At 45.1% G+C, this 15011-nt stretch overlaps 1 protein-coding gene across 11 annotated transcripts in view; it reads left to right on the forward strand.

Moving 5' to 3' along the window:
* KASH5 (KASH domain containing 5) overlaps nucleotides 1-15011 on the forward strand; it is a 3089192-nt gene that overhangs the window by 477096 nt on the left and 2597085 nt on the right. The window lies entirely within an intron of this gene.

Genomic DNA, 15011 nt, shown 5'->3' on the forward strand with positions numbered 1-15011 from the left:
TTGGAACACCTCAGCCAATTAAACGTTAATTTTGTTCCGCGCACAGGGAGAGAACACGCCCTCCTACATAATATTACATTTCCTCTAACAAAGCGACACTATACTGCATATAAGTAAACATTACTCTGCATTATATTAAAGGAAGGCCGCAATACGGCGCATTGTTGTTTTCCCGATATGATTTCCACGGCCTACTGAACATTGCCGCAATAGCGCATTGTTGTTTTGCGGACGTGATTTCCACGGCCTACGCAACATTCACACTACCAGTGTGTACACCCTACACACTGCTTGTTGCAATACAGCACATTGTTTTCCCGACGGGCTTTCCAGAGCCTACGCAAACCTTGCTGCAATACCGCCGCCGTTGTTCAGCGGACATGATTTCCACGACCAACGCAACATTGAAACTCCCTGCCTATGCACCGTACAGACTACTTAAAGTAACTACACAGTGTTCCTACTATACCCTCTTATACAATTTTTCTTTTTTTTTCCCCACTCCTTTCAACTGAGTCACAAAATGGCTGCCAAAACTTCCTAGTTTCAACCGTTCAGCCCGAACTGCCAAGCCATGTCTTCCATGCTACTGGATTCAAGCTAGCCTAGCTGATGAGGGGTTTTACCCCAAAACCAGTCCCAGGATGCTTGTGTCTGGTCCAGGGAAGACCTGGCTTGGCAGTTCAGTCTGGACTGTTCCCATGAGGCACAGGGTCAAGAATGATTTGTATATAGCTTGGTCTGAACTGGGGTGGCAAAGTGAGCTAAAGAACAATGTTGGATTCAACTCAGATCGGTGACTAGGGGTGAGTGTCTGAAAAGTTTCAGCGCTCCGTCCATCATCTCCTTGTGTTTGCTTTGTTCGCCCTAAGTTGGCAGGGTATGCCCATACATGGGTCCCTTGCTCACTTTGCCACTGGATTCAAGCTCGTCTGGCTGATATGGGGTGTTACAACAAAACCGGTCCCAGGATGCTTGTTTCTGGTCCAGGGAAGACCTGGCTTGGCAGTTCGGTCTGGACTGTTCCCATGAGGCACAGGGTCAAGACTGATTCACATACAGCTGGGTCTGAACAGGGCTGGCAAAGTGAGCTAAAGAACGATGTTGGATTCAACCCAGATCTGCGACTCGGGGTGAGTGTTTAAAAAGTATCAGCATTCTGTCCATCATCTCCTTGTGTATGCTTTGTTCGCCCTAAGTTGGCAGGGTATGCCCAGACATGGGTCCCTTGCTCACGTTGCCGCTGGATTGAAGGTAGCCTGGCTGAAATGGGGTGTTACACCAAAACCGGTCCCAGGATGCTTGTTTCCAGTCCAGGGAAGACCTGGCTTGGCAGTTTGGTCTGTACTGTTCTATTGAGGCACAGGGTCAAGACTGATTTGCATATAGCAGGGTCTGAACTGGAGTGGCGAAGTGAACTAAAGAACGAAGTTAGATTCAACCCAGATCTGTGACTGGGGGTGAGTTTCTGAAAAGTTTCGGCGCTCCGTCCATCATGTCCTTGTGTTTCCCTTACTCTCGAAGGTGGACTGTCTGTTAAGGTAGGTGAATAGTCCTTTTTTGAAGAATGAGTCCAGGATGATGACCAAGTAGGTGATCTATGTCTTCTCCGATGACTAGGTGTTAATGAGCTCCTTCTCGTGGATAGAGTCGCTGTTCGAGCACGATATCAACCCTCAGGGGAGTGGTTGGAGAGAGGTCTACTGTTTGCAGCAACCGAGCCAGTAGTGACCTGTGCAGGGGGCTAGAATAGTCCAACAGTTCTCGTACCTGCCCCGTTGAAGATTTCTGCCAATGATGAAGTGGTAACTTCATCTAGGAGAAAAATGCACAGAGGGTGATGTCTGCCCTCTTGTCTCTTGCTGTACAGGAGGCTCCGTCAACTGTGGACAAGAACGCTCCGGAGATGAAACTGAGCTATCCGACGTCGACACAATAACCTCTAGTGATCTTGAAGTTGACGACACCGTGTTTCTTGACCTTGACCGATCTGACTGTCTTACTGATCGAAGAGTCAACGTTGACTGGGGAAATTGCCTTGATGTTGAGTGTTGAATCACTGATACATCTCGAACCACTGATAGAGATTGAGCTCTTGACATCGGACGAGATATCGCCGATGGAGAGTGGTGCTCCGATGTGTGCCTTATCCCTCGACATCGATTGCGTCGACAGCGAATGTTGCTTCGATGTCGATTGTGAAGTCACCGAATTGTTAGTCGGCGATGGTGAATGTCTTCTGGATCTTGACCATCATCGAGAAGGTGTCATCGTGGATCGAGGCCTCGACGTCGACCGTCGCTGGGTTGACGTTGACGGAGGGGTTGGTCTTGACATCGAATGTCTTTGGGATGCCGCCAGCGGAGACCTATGCCTCAACGTTGAGCGTTGAGTCGACGTAAGTGGAGACCGACTCCTCGATGTTGAACGCCGCCTAGTTCACATCAACGGAGGAGGGTGATGTGACACCTGCAGTGACGGCAATGAATCGACTTGGAACTTGCTGTTTTGGATGTAGTCTTTGGCGCGGCGTGGTGCTCCAATACAGTCGACGGCAGAGGTCTCCTTGACGGGGACACTTGTTTCTTAGTTGCTGGTGACAACTTCGAAGCCGACCCCCACGCCAGTGGAGAACAGATATTGACCTTACTTCTCGAAGTCGATCTGGATCTCCTCTTTATATGCCTCAGTGGAGATCTTCCTCTTGAGGTAGATTTTTGCTTCTCTGAGAGACCAGAGAGACAAGTTATCACTCTCCTTAAGAGTACTCCTAGAAAGCTTTTTACGGTGTTGGCTTGTTTCAGAGGAGTGAGACTTAGGAAGACAGACTATACACCAGAGTGTGTATCAGTTTTGGCCTTCTTCATGCCACAGAAAGTACAAGGGTCAAAAAGAAAAGGCATACCGTGAGAAAATATCAAGTTTCTGTCAGAAAAATGGTAGTACCTTACTCTACAAGATGAAAGATGTTGAATAAAAAGGTAATACCAGGATTTAAATGTGGAATTATTGACAAAAAATCAAAAGCGTCAGAGCTGAAAACTCTTAGGTACTAACTGAAGGAGCCAGAAAGAACAAGTGACCTAACTGTCACCCTTGAGGCATAATGGGAAGCTGGGGGTCATGGCTGCTTTATAGGCACGGTGCCAGTTTGGGCTAGCAATTGCTTTCATTTTCAATATTATAGAGTTTTCAATGCAGCCTATGGGCTAACAATGCCTGCTGTTTTGCAGATACATTTTCTTCTGGTCATTAAAGAGAGTTTAAGTGATTCTTGTCCTCCTGTTTTCTATTTTCTCCAATCTATGGTTGCAAAAGCAGATTTTCAGAACATTGATTAGCCTTTGGTTTATTCCGGGAGGCTGCATTGGTTTGTGAAAAAATTACATATGCGTATATATAGAGCTGTATATATATGTAGGTTTTCATATAAAAACTTTTTTATAGATTCTGGGGTCCCTGCACATGGATGGGAATATTCAGTCATTAAGACGTTGATGAGGATCCCATGGAAGAGAATGTGCACTTCTGTTGATGTCAGTTCCCTGGCCAGTACCCAGTGTTAAATGGTCTGTGCTTCCATGGAAAGCTGTCTCGACCTGGTATCTTCTTGTCTGTTCAGGTAATGTGTGCTGGTGATATTCCCTGCTTGAACCTGGATTGTTGATATCTTTTTCAGAGATGGTAGAAAAGCCTTAAGGCCCAGGTGGAGTGCTCTCAGTTCCACATAATTTAATTGGTATACAACATCCTCGAGTGTTCATTGTTCTTGCAGGACCATCAAATGTTGTAAATGGAATCCCTATACCGACAGAGAAGCATCAGAAGAAGGGAACTCACTCTCTTGAGCAAGTTTTAAGCCTTTCACCATCATGCTACAGATTGTCGTACATTGGAAGTTAACATCCGTGTGTCTTACCAGTTGTTTCTCTTCTGGCACCACTGGTCACCTAGGCTTAGCAGCAACCTTGCATCCAGGATAATGTAAATATAGGATGCCAAAGTGCCTAGAGGAGGGGCCATCTATCTGGCAGTTGGGATGGAGGCTTTCGCCAGGAGACCGCATTTGTCCCGGATAAAAAACCCTCTTTACTCCATGTGTCTAAATAAGATCGTCTTTGGACTGGTGTTGAGATACATTTTTTATGGTTGATCTGAAGACCCAAAGCCTCAAAGTTGTCATAAAACTCTTTTTCGCCTTTACCCTAATGTGCTCTCTGTAGCCAGTCACTATAGATGAAAATGTCATTTTCTGCACAGGTAGGCAGTTAATACTTATACTATGCTGTGTTGGTGCTCGAGCTTTTGAGTCACCCAGTAGTGTTGTTAGATTGAGGCTTGAGTGTATGCTCGTGGCTTGGATGAATGTGGGATTCTAGAGTTTGGTGAGCAGATTTTGTTAGAAGCTGTTTGCGGGCGGCTGCGTCCGCACTTCCCTGCTGTCTTGGGGGTTCAAGCGCTGAATAAAGAAGTCTCCATCTACTCTACGCCTGGACTACTTATTCAACTCAACAATGGTGATGAGTGGCTTAAACCCCATGAACCCACGCGTATGCTGAAAAGGAACATTTACTTTTAATTTATTTGCGACAGCAGCCAAGAGGAAGAAGAAAGCAGCCTTCTTATGTGCAACCTAGAGCGCATATTCCGCTTCTTAAGTATCGGTATCGTTAGCACGGAATCAACTAATTTAGGATTCTCCTTTGCTACAGTGATGCACGCACTGTGTGTCAATCTAGATCCTCTTAATCCCTAACATTTTGTATTTCTATATTATATATTTTTTTCTTCTCTCTTTTTTGTTGTTCTTCTATTTCTGTTATCATGGCAATGGCAACTATGAATTTGCCTGCCCCTCAACAGTTCATGGTAAAAGCTTGCAAAGTTTCTAGCCAGAGATGGGAAGAACGGAGGGATTACCTTATTAATTACCTTGACACTGAGAGCAAAAAGTTGCCTCCTGAAAGTAAAAAGAAAATCCTGTTACATTGTTTAGGTCCAGGAAGGTTGAGAGTTTATAATAGAATTGAGAAAAAGACTTTAGCTGGTAGCGATGTCAATGTGTTCACTCAAGCTCTTGCCGATCCTAATGCGTACTTTGCACCCACTGTTTGTAAAGCTGTGCACAGGTTTATTTTTTACCACCGGAAGCAGGAATCTGGTGAGAAGGTGGAGTATTACATTAACTCTCTTAGAAGATTAGCCTTATCCTGCAAATGTGGTGTTAATGAAGAAGTATTAATTCGCAACCAATTAATCATGCACTACAACAACCAAAATTTGCAGGATAAACTATGGATTAATGGTGACGCGAGTTTATCTGAAATTTCTGTAATCATCAGAAAGGCTGAATTGACATCTAGATGTGCTAAAATTGACATTGCCAAGCCCAAATCAGATAGTAGTGACGAAGTGGTTAAAATAGTAAGATCTACTAACCACGCTGGTTCTGAAAAGATTAAAAAGAAAAGTGATGAACAACCATTTAAAGATAAAAAGAAGAAACAAAGAGCGAACAGAAACATTTTCAGATGTCAAATGGTTGTGTTACCATTGTGGCAGCTCTTCACATCTTGCTAATAATAGGAAATGCCCAGCGTTAGGTCAAAGGTGTACTTATTGTAAAACGTTGGGTCATTATTCTAGAGCTTGTCACAAATCTAAATCTGTAAAATGTATAGTTGATGAATGTGAGCACAAGCATCTGAGTGCTGACAGTGCAGATGGCAAAATAGAATAAGATTTGTTGTATAAATGACAATGAGAGTATGGTCCAAGGTAAACAGAGGAAAAACCTGTTTGTGAGATAAAAGGTGGGGGAGTACGAGTAACTTTGATGGATGACTCTGGATCGCCCTACACTATTGTAAATAAAAACAAATGGGATGAATTATTTAGTACCATAATTGGTCCCAACCATGAAAAGCCTGATGTGCACCAGGTAAGCTACTCAGGAGAACCTATTGATCTCCTGGGTTTTCAAAAACTCACCTTTGAGTTTAAAGGAAGGGAAGCTGTGTGTAAACTGTATATGTCCATGGCTGGACCTTAGACCCCCAATAGTCAGGACCCCGTTCTAAGTGTTAGTCCTGTATAGGGAGCCCAGTGTAAAGAGTTTACCACAAAGTTTCCTAAAGTTTTCTCTGGGTGCATTGGTGAACTTAAAGGATTTCCCACCAAATAATCTTTAAGGGATGCCAAACCGTGCATCCATAAGGTCAGTAACATCCCTTTGGGAGTTAAAGATAAAGTGGTAGGTGAAATTCAAAAACTTGTGGATAAGTGTATTATTGAAAGCGTGTAATCTTTTGTTTTTTTCTTGGGGCTCGAGAGACTCTTTCCGTGGTTTTCCCCTCTGACAGCGGAGCACTGCCTGCCCTAACCAGCGTTACCGCTTCTGACCCAGTTCCACCACCGCAGCAGTCCTCCCGCCGCCGCTACTTCCATCAGCGGCCGCCGAGCGGAGGACTGCATCACCCAGGGGGCCGAGCGGCAGGAGGAGCCACCAACGTCATCTCCCGGCACCCGCGGCGCTATTAATACAGCGCAACCCCAGCTCCGCGAGACGCGAGCGGGACGCCGGGCGAAGCCCGGGCCAAGGGCGGGCCCGTTTAAGCCCGTTAAAGACCGGGTAAGACTGGACTGGGCCACCTCCCTAACACTTACGTTCATATTTACATATTTTGTCTACGCATTCATTTTGCACACCTGTGCTTTTATTTATTTGCCAGCACAACACTACTTCTCCAGGACAAATTTTATTTATGTGCATTTTGTACTAACGGGGCTACTGTATACTGCGAACTATGTCAACCAGAGGTACCAGGAGTAAAACCGCACAAGGTCTGGCACAGGTTACTGGCCCGATTGATCAATTTATTTCCACGGCTAATGAAGCTATCGACCAAGGCATATTGCTCCTGGACCGACGTGTTTCCCACGACTTGGACCAAGCAAGACGACGAGTTTCACATGACTTGGCCCATGCAAAACGGTCCTCTCTAGGCCCTTTGGCTCAAGCGCAAACTCCCATTCGTCAACAGGAGAGGGCCCCTGTAACAGAAACACGAGCAGAAATCCATGGCATGCCCAACTTGGTTAATTTGTCGGCATCCCCATCGTTGCTGGACTCACAGATAAGTCAGACTCTTGATGCAACGCCTGTCATTTTTGCGAGTCCGGTCCGGGTGGATCCTGTACAGGCTCATCTAAGGGGGATAAGGGAGGGTGCTATTCCTAAGCGGAGTAAATTAAAGAAAAGAAAACCTAATAAAGCAGCTAAACCACTGTCCAACACCCAGGGGGTGGGAAGTTCTATATCAAAGTCAACAGGATTTAACACCCAGCCGAATGAACGGATCTCTGAAAATAACACAACTAACCCCCCCTCAAGTATCGAGGACCCCAATGATATTGTTAATATTACAGATGTTGAAGTCATGGGCGAAGGCAGCAACCAATTACTGGCCAGGATTAAAGAATTTATTACGATCCAATTGCAGCCAATCCAAATGAGCCTTGCCATTATTGAGAAACAATTAGCAGCTGTGACTTCAACCTTGAAAACTCTAAACAATCCGAAGGGCTGAGGGGTGGTCACTATAGGGGGCACAAAAGACAAGATTGCCACTACCACGACAGGGCAAGGTACTAAAAACACATCTGTCGGATTGACAGACCCAAAACCAAAGCCCTCCCAAGATATGACTAATAAGGTCCCTGACCCGAAAAAAAAACCCCAGGCCCAAAAAATGTTCCTACTAAAGTTGTCCCTAAAACTGTTGCCCCAAGCAATCAACCCTCGAGATTCCATCATATAGGAGAACGGGTTAAGGGTGGGGGAAGTCAGTCCACAACTCCCCCAATAAACCTCCCTCCCGAAGCAAGCCCATTTGTGGTCATTATGACGGGGGTTCCTGAGTTGAGTTACAACACTGAGGAGCCCATTTGGTCTTTAAAAAATAAAGTACAGCATTGGCTGAACATCAACAGACCATTGCCACAAAACTGTGTCAGCAGGATCAACATGGTGCGCAGGGTTCCTTGGATTGGCCACAAATTCTGGGTGACTGTATCATAGTCAATTTTGAGGATCCCCGTGCTGTTGATCATATCTGCTCAAGGGGCTCCTTGGCCAAGGAGGACGGAATATGCACCAAACGTTTATCGTTCTTTTACCCACCAGTAGCCCGTAACATCGAACACCCGGATTGGTCCTGGAACCAAGCGGGCAATTGGGACAGGGGTTGGAACCAAGTAGGCAACAGGCAGGGGAGAAGAGATTGGGCGGATTAGCTGGGCAACGATAGGAGAGACACTGTGTCTAGAGAAGGATGGGGGGGTATACCAACCTCTAACAGATACAATTGCCTAGAAATGGTCGATTGACCATCATCGCGTATTGAGCAGGTTAGCGCAGGTCTATTAAGCTTAGATGTTAAACTTGCGCAATCAGTCATAAGCTCTATTAACGACCGATCTCCTGAGACCACGAATAGACCAACTGTAATTTAATTTCCACCTAACAAACTGTCCATTATTAAATCCCCAGATATCCTAGGGTCTCTAGCGACCAAGGCGGATGGCCCCACCACCGCCGAGGGGGAAACTGAACCCATTCAACCAGTGGAGTTTCAGAACGACAGGGAAGTTCCTGGGGGGTCTGATAGACCAACGTTTAGAAGGAATTTACGAGTCTACGAATCTACAAAAAGACACAGTTTGTCCCTACTATCTTGGAACATCGCGGGTCTTTCAAAAAAAAATCCAAAAACCCCACTTTCCTAAGCTTTGTGACCCAGTTTGATGTGATCTGTTTACAGGAGACCTGGGGGGAGGGTGAGATTCATTTGGAGGGCTTTAGCACATTCGGGCAGAGGAAGATGCTCTGGTGGCCTTTCCACTTATTTCTCCAATTTGGCTAATCTGACAGTAACGAACTTGGACACCATAAGCTGGCCAGACAAATATAGGCAATTCTTTCAAACCTTTCACATCAAGGGGAAAGGGTCTCAGAGTTTGCTCCTAATAAATTTATACAACAACATCCCAAAAGAGGAGCAAAAGCTGGTTTTAGAAGAACTTAATGGAGTTATTAATAAGAGGCTGGGAACAGAGCAAACGGACATAATAACAGGCGACTTCAATTGTCATTTGTGCGCCCAAAATGGGACAGAGGTATGTGGCATAGTTGATCTAAAGGGTGATTCTTGCACGCATTTTGAACGTTCTACCTTTGGTCATTTACTAAACACTATGATACACGACCTGAATCTCGGATTTGCAAACGAGTTAAGCGATCCACAGGTAAACTTTGAACCTACATTTACTGGCCGGGGCCTAGTTTCCCTCATCGATTATATGCTGGTCTCCACCAATTACCATCACAGCATTCGGTCTTTTAATACCGAAAAAATCGCACTGAGTGATCATTATCCGATCAGTGCTACTTTTGATATGGGCCCCAGAGATAGTCAAGCTATGGACCTGGCAGAGGTGCTATACTGCCATGGGGTTTCTCTGGCAAGGTTTAACGGTTATGTAATTAAGTGGTGTAAAGTTAACCCTGAGAAGTTTATGCATGATCTAGTGTCTGACGACCCCAATCCCTTTATGATATGCCTTGATGATAATCCCAATCCTTCAATGGTTGTAACAGCTTTTGGGGAAATTACATCTAAAATAAGCAGCTATCTAGTTAGAAAGAGGAAGAATTGTGACAGGGATAGAACAGCGGGCTGCTTCAGTTCTGGCTGCACCAAAGCACATCAACATCTAAAGGAAGTACTGAAGAAGGTACCAAGAGACAAAATTGAGGTCAGGGGGGCAAGAGCAGCCTATAAACTTGCTTTACACAAACGCAAATCGGAACTTAAGGAAGCGGCTTGGGAGGCCTTGCGAAAGGCTAGTGAACTAAGAGATAATACTATGTTCTGGAGAGAGGTTAATGCCCCTTTTTTTAATGAGAGAGAAACAGACTCGATTGAGATCGCTATCGAAGAATCTGTCTGGGTCAATTATTTTACAGATCTGTTTAAGAAAGATGACCTGGGCAGCTTAGAAAATTCCATTCCAGCGGACTTATCCAAACAGGGTTCTTCACCAGTTGGCGCTCCTGTAAATGCCTTCCCACTAGAGATAGTTTTCACACTAGCAGAGGTTGAGCTGGCACTTCACTAAATCTAAAGCCCCAGGTCCTGACGGGGTCCCTATTGACATATATAAAGATAACATAGATCTTTGGGCACCGCTACTGACCAACGTTTTCAATAGCTATAACATCATTGGTTTCCCAACCACATGGCAGGAGGCAATTGTAGTGCCCATTTTTAAAAAGGGAAACCGTCAGGACCCCAAATGTTACAGGCCGATTTCCCTGTTAGATTCAATGATGAAAGTAGCCGGCCGAATCATCCTGAATAGACTGCAATCTTGGGCCAAGGATGTGGGTATCCTTTCCAGGTTTCAGTACGGATTCAGAGCAGGGTTGGGGACCATTGAGAAAGGTCTCAATTTGGCACTAATCACAGGGAAATATATGGCAGCTAAGAAAGGCGACCTCTTTATGACATTTGTCGACCTAAGCTCAGCCTTCGACTGCCTTAGTCACAATATTCTGTGGAATATATTGACTGAACTGGGGATTGATAAGACCATTCTTGATTTTTTAAAGGAGCTTTACAGGGGGGCAGACGCGAGGGTGCGACATGGGAGAAATGGGGAATGCACGGCAAAATTCCCCATTAATAAAGGGGTGCGCCAAGGTTGTATATTGGCGCCACTCCTTTTTAATCTATATATCAATGGCGTGGCTGATCATCTAATGAAACTTGACGTAGATTACCCCCAAATAGATGGTAGTGCTGTTCTAATTTTACTTTATGCAGACGATGCAGTCATCATGGTGAGAACACAGTTAGGCCTACAGAAAGCACTGTCTAGTTTTTCCGATTTTATGAGGTTAAGAGGCCTAAAGATAAATGTGGGAAAGACCTTCACCATGTGCTGCTCGTCGAAATCTAGTATCCAATGTAAAACTTTTTTAAATCAATCAAAGGTTAGCCAAACAAAAACATTTTCCTATTTAGGCATTATGTTTAACTGTAGGGGTTCATGGACGTCTGCCATATCTACCCGCAACCTGGCTTTTTCTTGAGCCATCGGTGCTTTGAAGCAATTCACAAATAAATTGGGTGGCAAACCAGTCCAAACCCTTCTTGATATTTATGCTGCAAAATGTGTATCTACAGCAACCTATGGCGCTGGCATATGGGCGATGGCGAACTACCAGGAGATACAGACAAAGGAAAATGTTTTTTTCCGATATCTCCTGGCTGTTCCGAGGTCAACCCCTAGCACCATTTGTCATAGGGAGCTTGATAGGGTCCATATATCTGATCTAATCAAAATTAGCCCAATTATGTTGTGGAACAAGATATGGACCTCAGAAGACACAGTTTTTAACAGACTTATTATTGGTGACTGCATGAAATTAGAGGGGGTCAATAATATTACATGGTTGTCCTACATCAGAAACTTCCTAACCATTTTAGGTCATCCAGAACTATTTGATTCCCCTATTTCATGCGAATCAATCTCTAAAAAGTCTCTTAAGAGAAGCTGCCTGGCCCTGCTGGAAGACAGACGTGATCTGTCCGAGAGAGGCAAACCTACTATCACACAACATCATCTTGTGCTACATGGACAGGGCCTACATCAATATTTATCCCCAGATTACTCGAGCTACACTAGATTGTTGTTATCTAGGATGAGAACAGACAGCTTTTTCAGATTGATAACTTTTCCGAATATAAATGATTGGTCTCGCAATTTAATTAATTGCCCATGTGATGACGTCTCAGTACAGTCCAATATACACTCTATTTTCGTCTGTAAATACTTTACTTGGGGAAGAAAAAGATATTTACTACCCCTTTTAAAATCATGGGGCCTGAGGCAGTGTAGACCTGCTCTGATTAAGTTGTATATGTTACAAGATGATCTGACTATTTTAGTAGCAGCAAAGTTTTTAAAATATTTAATTAGATGCAGATTGTCGATGCAATAGGGAGCGGCAGCTGTATACCGTATCACACTGTACATGATGTATTTTTAATTTATTGACCGTATTGTTTTGCATTTTAGGCCTGTGTTGGCTTTTTATAATACCTGTTTTCCTTGTACAGTTCTCAGCCTCTAGTATTTATTACAGTGCGGTTTTTATGCTAAATTATCCTGTTTTTATCGCCCTATATGAAATGAATTGATGTTATACTTGTCTGTAACTGAAATGTTTAAATATGCTTATATGACTTGCCTTGTAAAGTCGAATAAAGCTAACTTTGACTTTGATTGGGTCACGCCCCCCCACCCCCCATGTCGTTGGTAAGATCCGTTTTTGTGAAATATTTTTATTGATGTATTTCCTCTTCCTACGATATCGGAATGACTTTCAGCTACTAAAGACATGGTATGGTTCTCCACTATAGACTGAACATCCGCATATCATCAGGTTCCCCTCCATAAATACAGGAGACATCTTTCAGCTTTTGTCAACCATATTGGTATATTCCAGCTTAATTGGGTCCTTTCGGGTTGGCATCAGCTGCTGCTATGTTCCAGCGAATCATGTACCTCATTTTCAAGGACATGAAAAACATACTGTTCTTCCAGGATGATATCCTCATTATGGGAAAGGACAGGGAGGACCACGATAAGGTTTTAACCAAAGTTTTACAAATGTTGGAGAAGAAAGGATTAACGGCAGAAAAGTCAAAATGTAAAACTGCCATGAAACGTGTGACTTACCTTGGTCATGAAATAAGTGCAGGTGGCCAGTAGAGCGCAGCAGAGAGTCGAAGCCGAAAACGCCGAAAACGCCGGAACCGCCACGCCGAGCAGCAGCAAGGTGGGAGAGCTACGGCGGCACCCCACCCGACCTGACCTGACCTGAGCGGATCTGCAGTGGATGCAGTGGATGCGAGAGCGGGACAGGGAGAGTGGGGGTCAAGCCAGAGACAGTACGGAAAGGAAAGGAAACAACAAAGAGGTGAGAGGCGGCCCGAGGCATTACGGGGGAAAATGCTGATGGACGGGCGGGGTCATAAGCGAAGCGGAGCCACCGCGATACTGCTACCCCAGGAGGTCAGCGACCCTGCATCCTGCATTGAGCGCCACAGAGCACTGAGCACTGATCACTGAACACTGAACATCAAAAAAGAAAAAAAAATTGTAAAACTCGTGGGTGCATGAACTGTTTTTAGTTGAGATTGTTGCAAATTCGGCAAGTTCTGTGTTCTGTGCTGTAAGAGCACCCGGCTTCTGTGGTGTGCTTCTGTGGTGTGCTGCTGCTGTTGCAGGACCCTGCAGGAGCTATTAATCAATAACTAACCACCAACCACCTAACAATTGCTTTGAATACCTTAAATACCTTAATCCTTGTTTTAGGAGTCGCAATGTTGTCCTGAATTCTTGACCTCCAAGGGCTATTGACTCACCCACTGCTGGTATCACCCTCTTCCCCGACGACAGTTACTCCTTGCTGCTGTTAATACCTGCCTACTACCATTGCGTCCCGCCACCTAGCTGTGTCCTGGCTAACTCACAACTGTAAGTCAGCAGTGCTATACTTCATTTCACCCCACCCCTCCCAGCATCCAATCAACTGACACCGTTGAAACCTGCTGAAGCCCGGACAAGTCAGCAAACAACCTATGAGCACAGATTTTATACCAAACATCCTTCAGACACACCGAACCCATCATACTGGACCCATCAGATCTACCGCAAACCTCCACTGACCACAAGTAGCCCCGGAAGTGCCACACCAGCGCCGCACTAGTGCCACTTCAGTGATTCCAGCTACCTCTGCAGCACCGGTTCCTGTTAGCAGCTAAAAGTCATGAGATCCGGGAGAGTAAGAAAGGCATTATTGGCACCTAAACAGAGGAAATCCAAGCAACTGAAATTGGCCAAGGACCTCCATTTGGACCTCCATTTGGACAGCCCGGGCACCCACAAGTCCACCCGGGCTAGCAACGAAATTTTAACAGCGGAAGATCTCCATTAAAAGGCTTTGGCAATCCTAGCCAAAAAAACATGATCATTGAAAAGTCATCCGACAGAAAACCTTCGAATTTGTTGGACTACTTCAAAAAAACTCCAACACCGTCTAATAATCTCTGGCAGTCTCAGACTCAGGAGACAACCAGGTGTGGAGCCTCGCTTAGGCAGCCCAAAACAAGTATACTTCTTCAACAACCACTATCCCCACAACATTGGCAAATTGAAGCCAAAAGGACAGTCCATCCTGCGGAGGTATTCATCTTCGGATCAGCACTGAACAAACCTACGCCGGAAGGTCTGAGGGGCGCAAGCCTCGTATCGCTCACTACTAACAACCAATCAGAGCCGCAACCAGCACAGGAATCCGGTCAGCAATTACGCCCCACTGCACCGGACATCCAAGGAGTTTGCCCGCTGCAAACATCCCCAATGAGTCTACGGGATGCCCTAAGCCCCTCCATAGCTCAAAACCAGAAATCGGAATCACTGGCAAAACCTCCCGGTCAAGACCCAGCCGTTTCAAAAGAAGCATCAACAGCTCCACATCAACAGCAAACTTTCGCCCAAATCCATGTTCAAAGTACCCATGCGAGTAATAACCCTCTCCAAGCATCCGACTCACCTCAAACAATAAGCACACCTATGGACCAACTGACTGCGTCAAGCCCAATGCATATTGCATTTTCGCCACCAGCAGCAATAAAGCCATCGCCACAAAAGTCGCCCAATAAATCCGACCCAAGTGACCAGCTTTTGGCGGACCTGTCATTTTTCTTTAAAAATACTGAAAACTCTACCAAGGTCATGTCAAACACGTCAAACACCACCCCTAACACAATCCAAGAAGACCCATAGCTATCAGTGTCTGGCCTCAACTCTTGCAAACATTCCAACTAACCGTCATTGCATTAAATTATCACTCGGACAAACTGGACGCGCAGGTCGAT

Source organism: Lissotriton helveticus, chromosome 7 (assembly GCF_964261635.1).
Source record: "Lissotriton helveticus chromosome 7, aLisHel1.1, whole genome shotgun sequence".
Taxonomy (NCBI): Eukaryota; Metazoa; Chordata; class Amphibia; order Caudata; family Salamandridae; genus Lissotriton; species Lissotriton helveticus.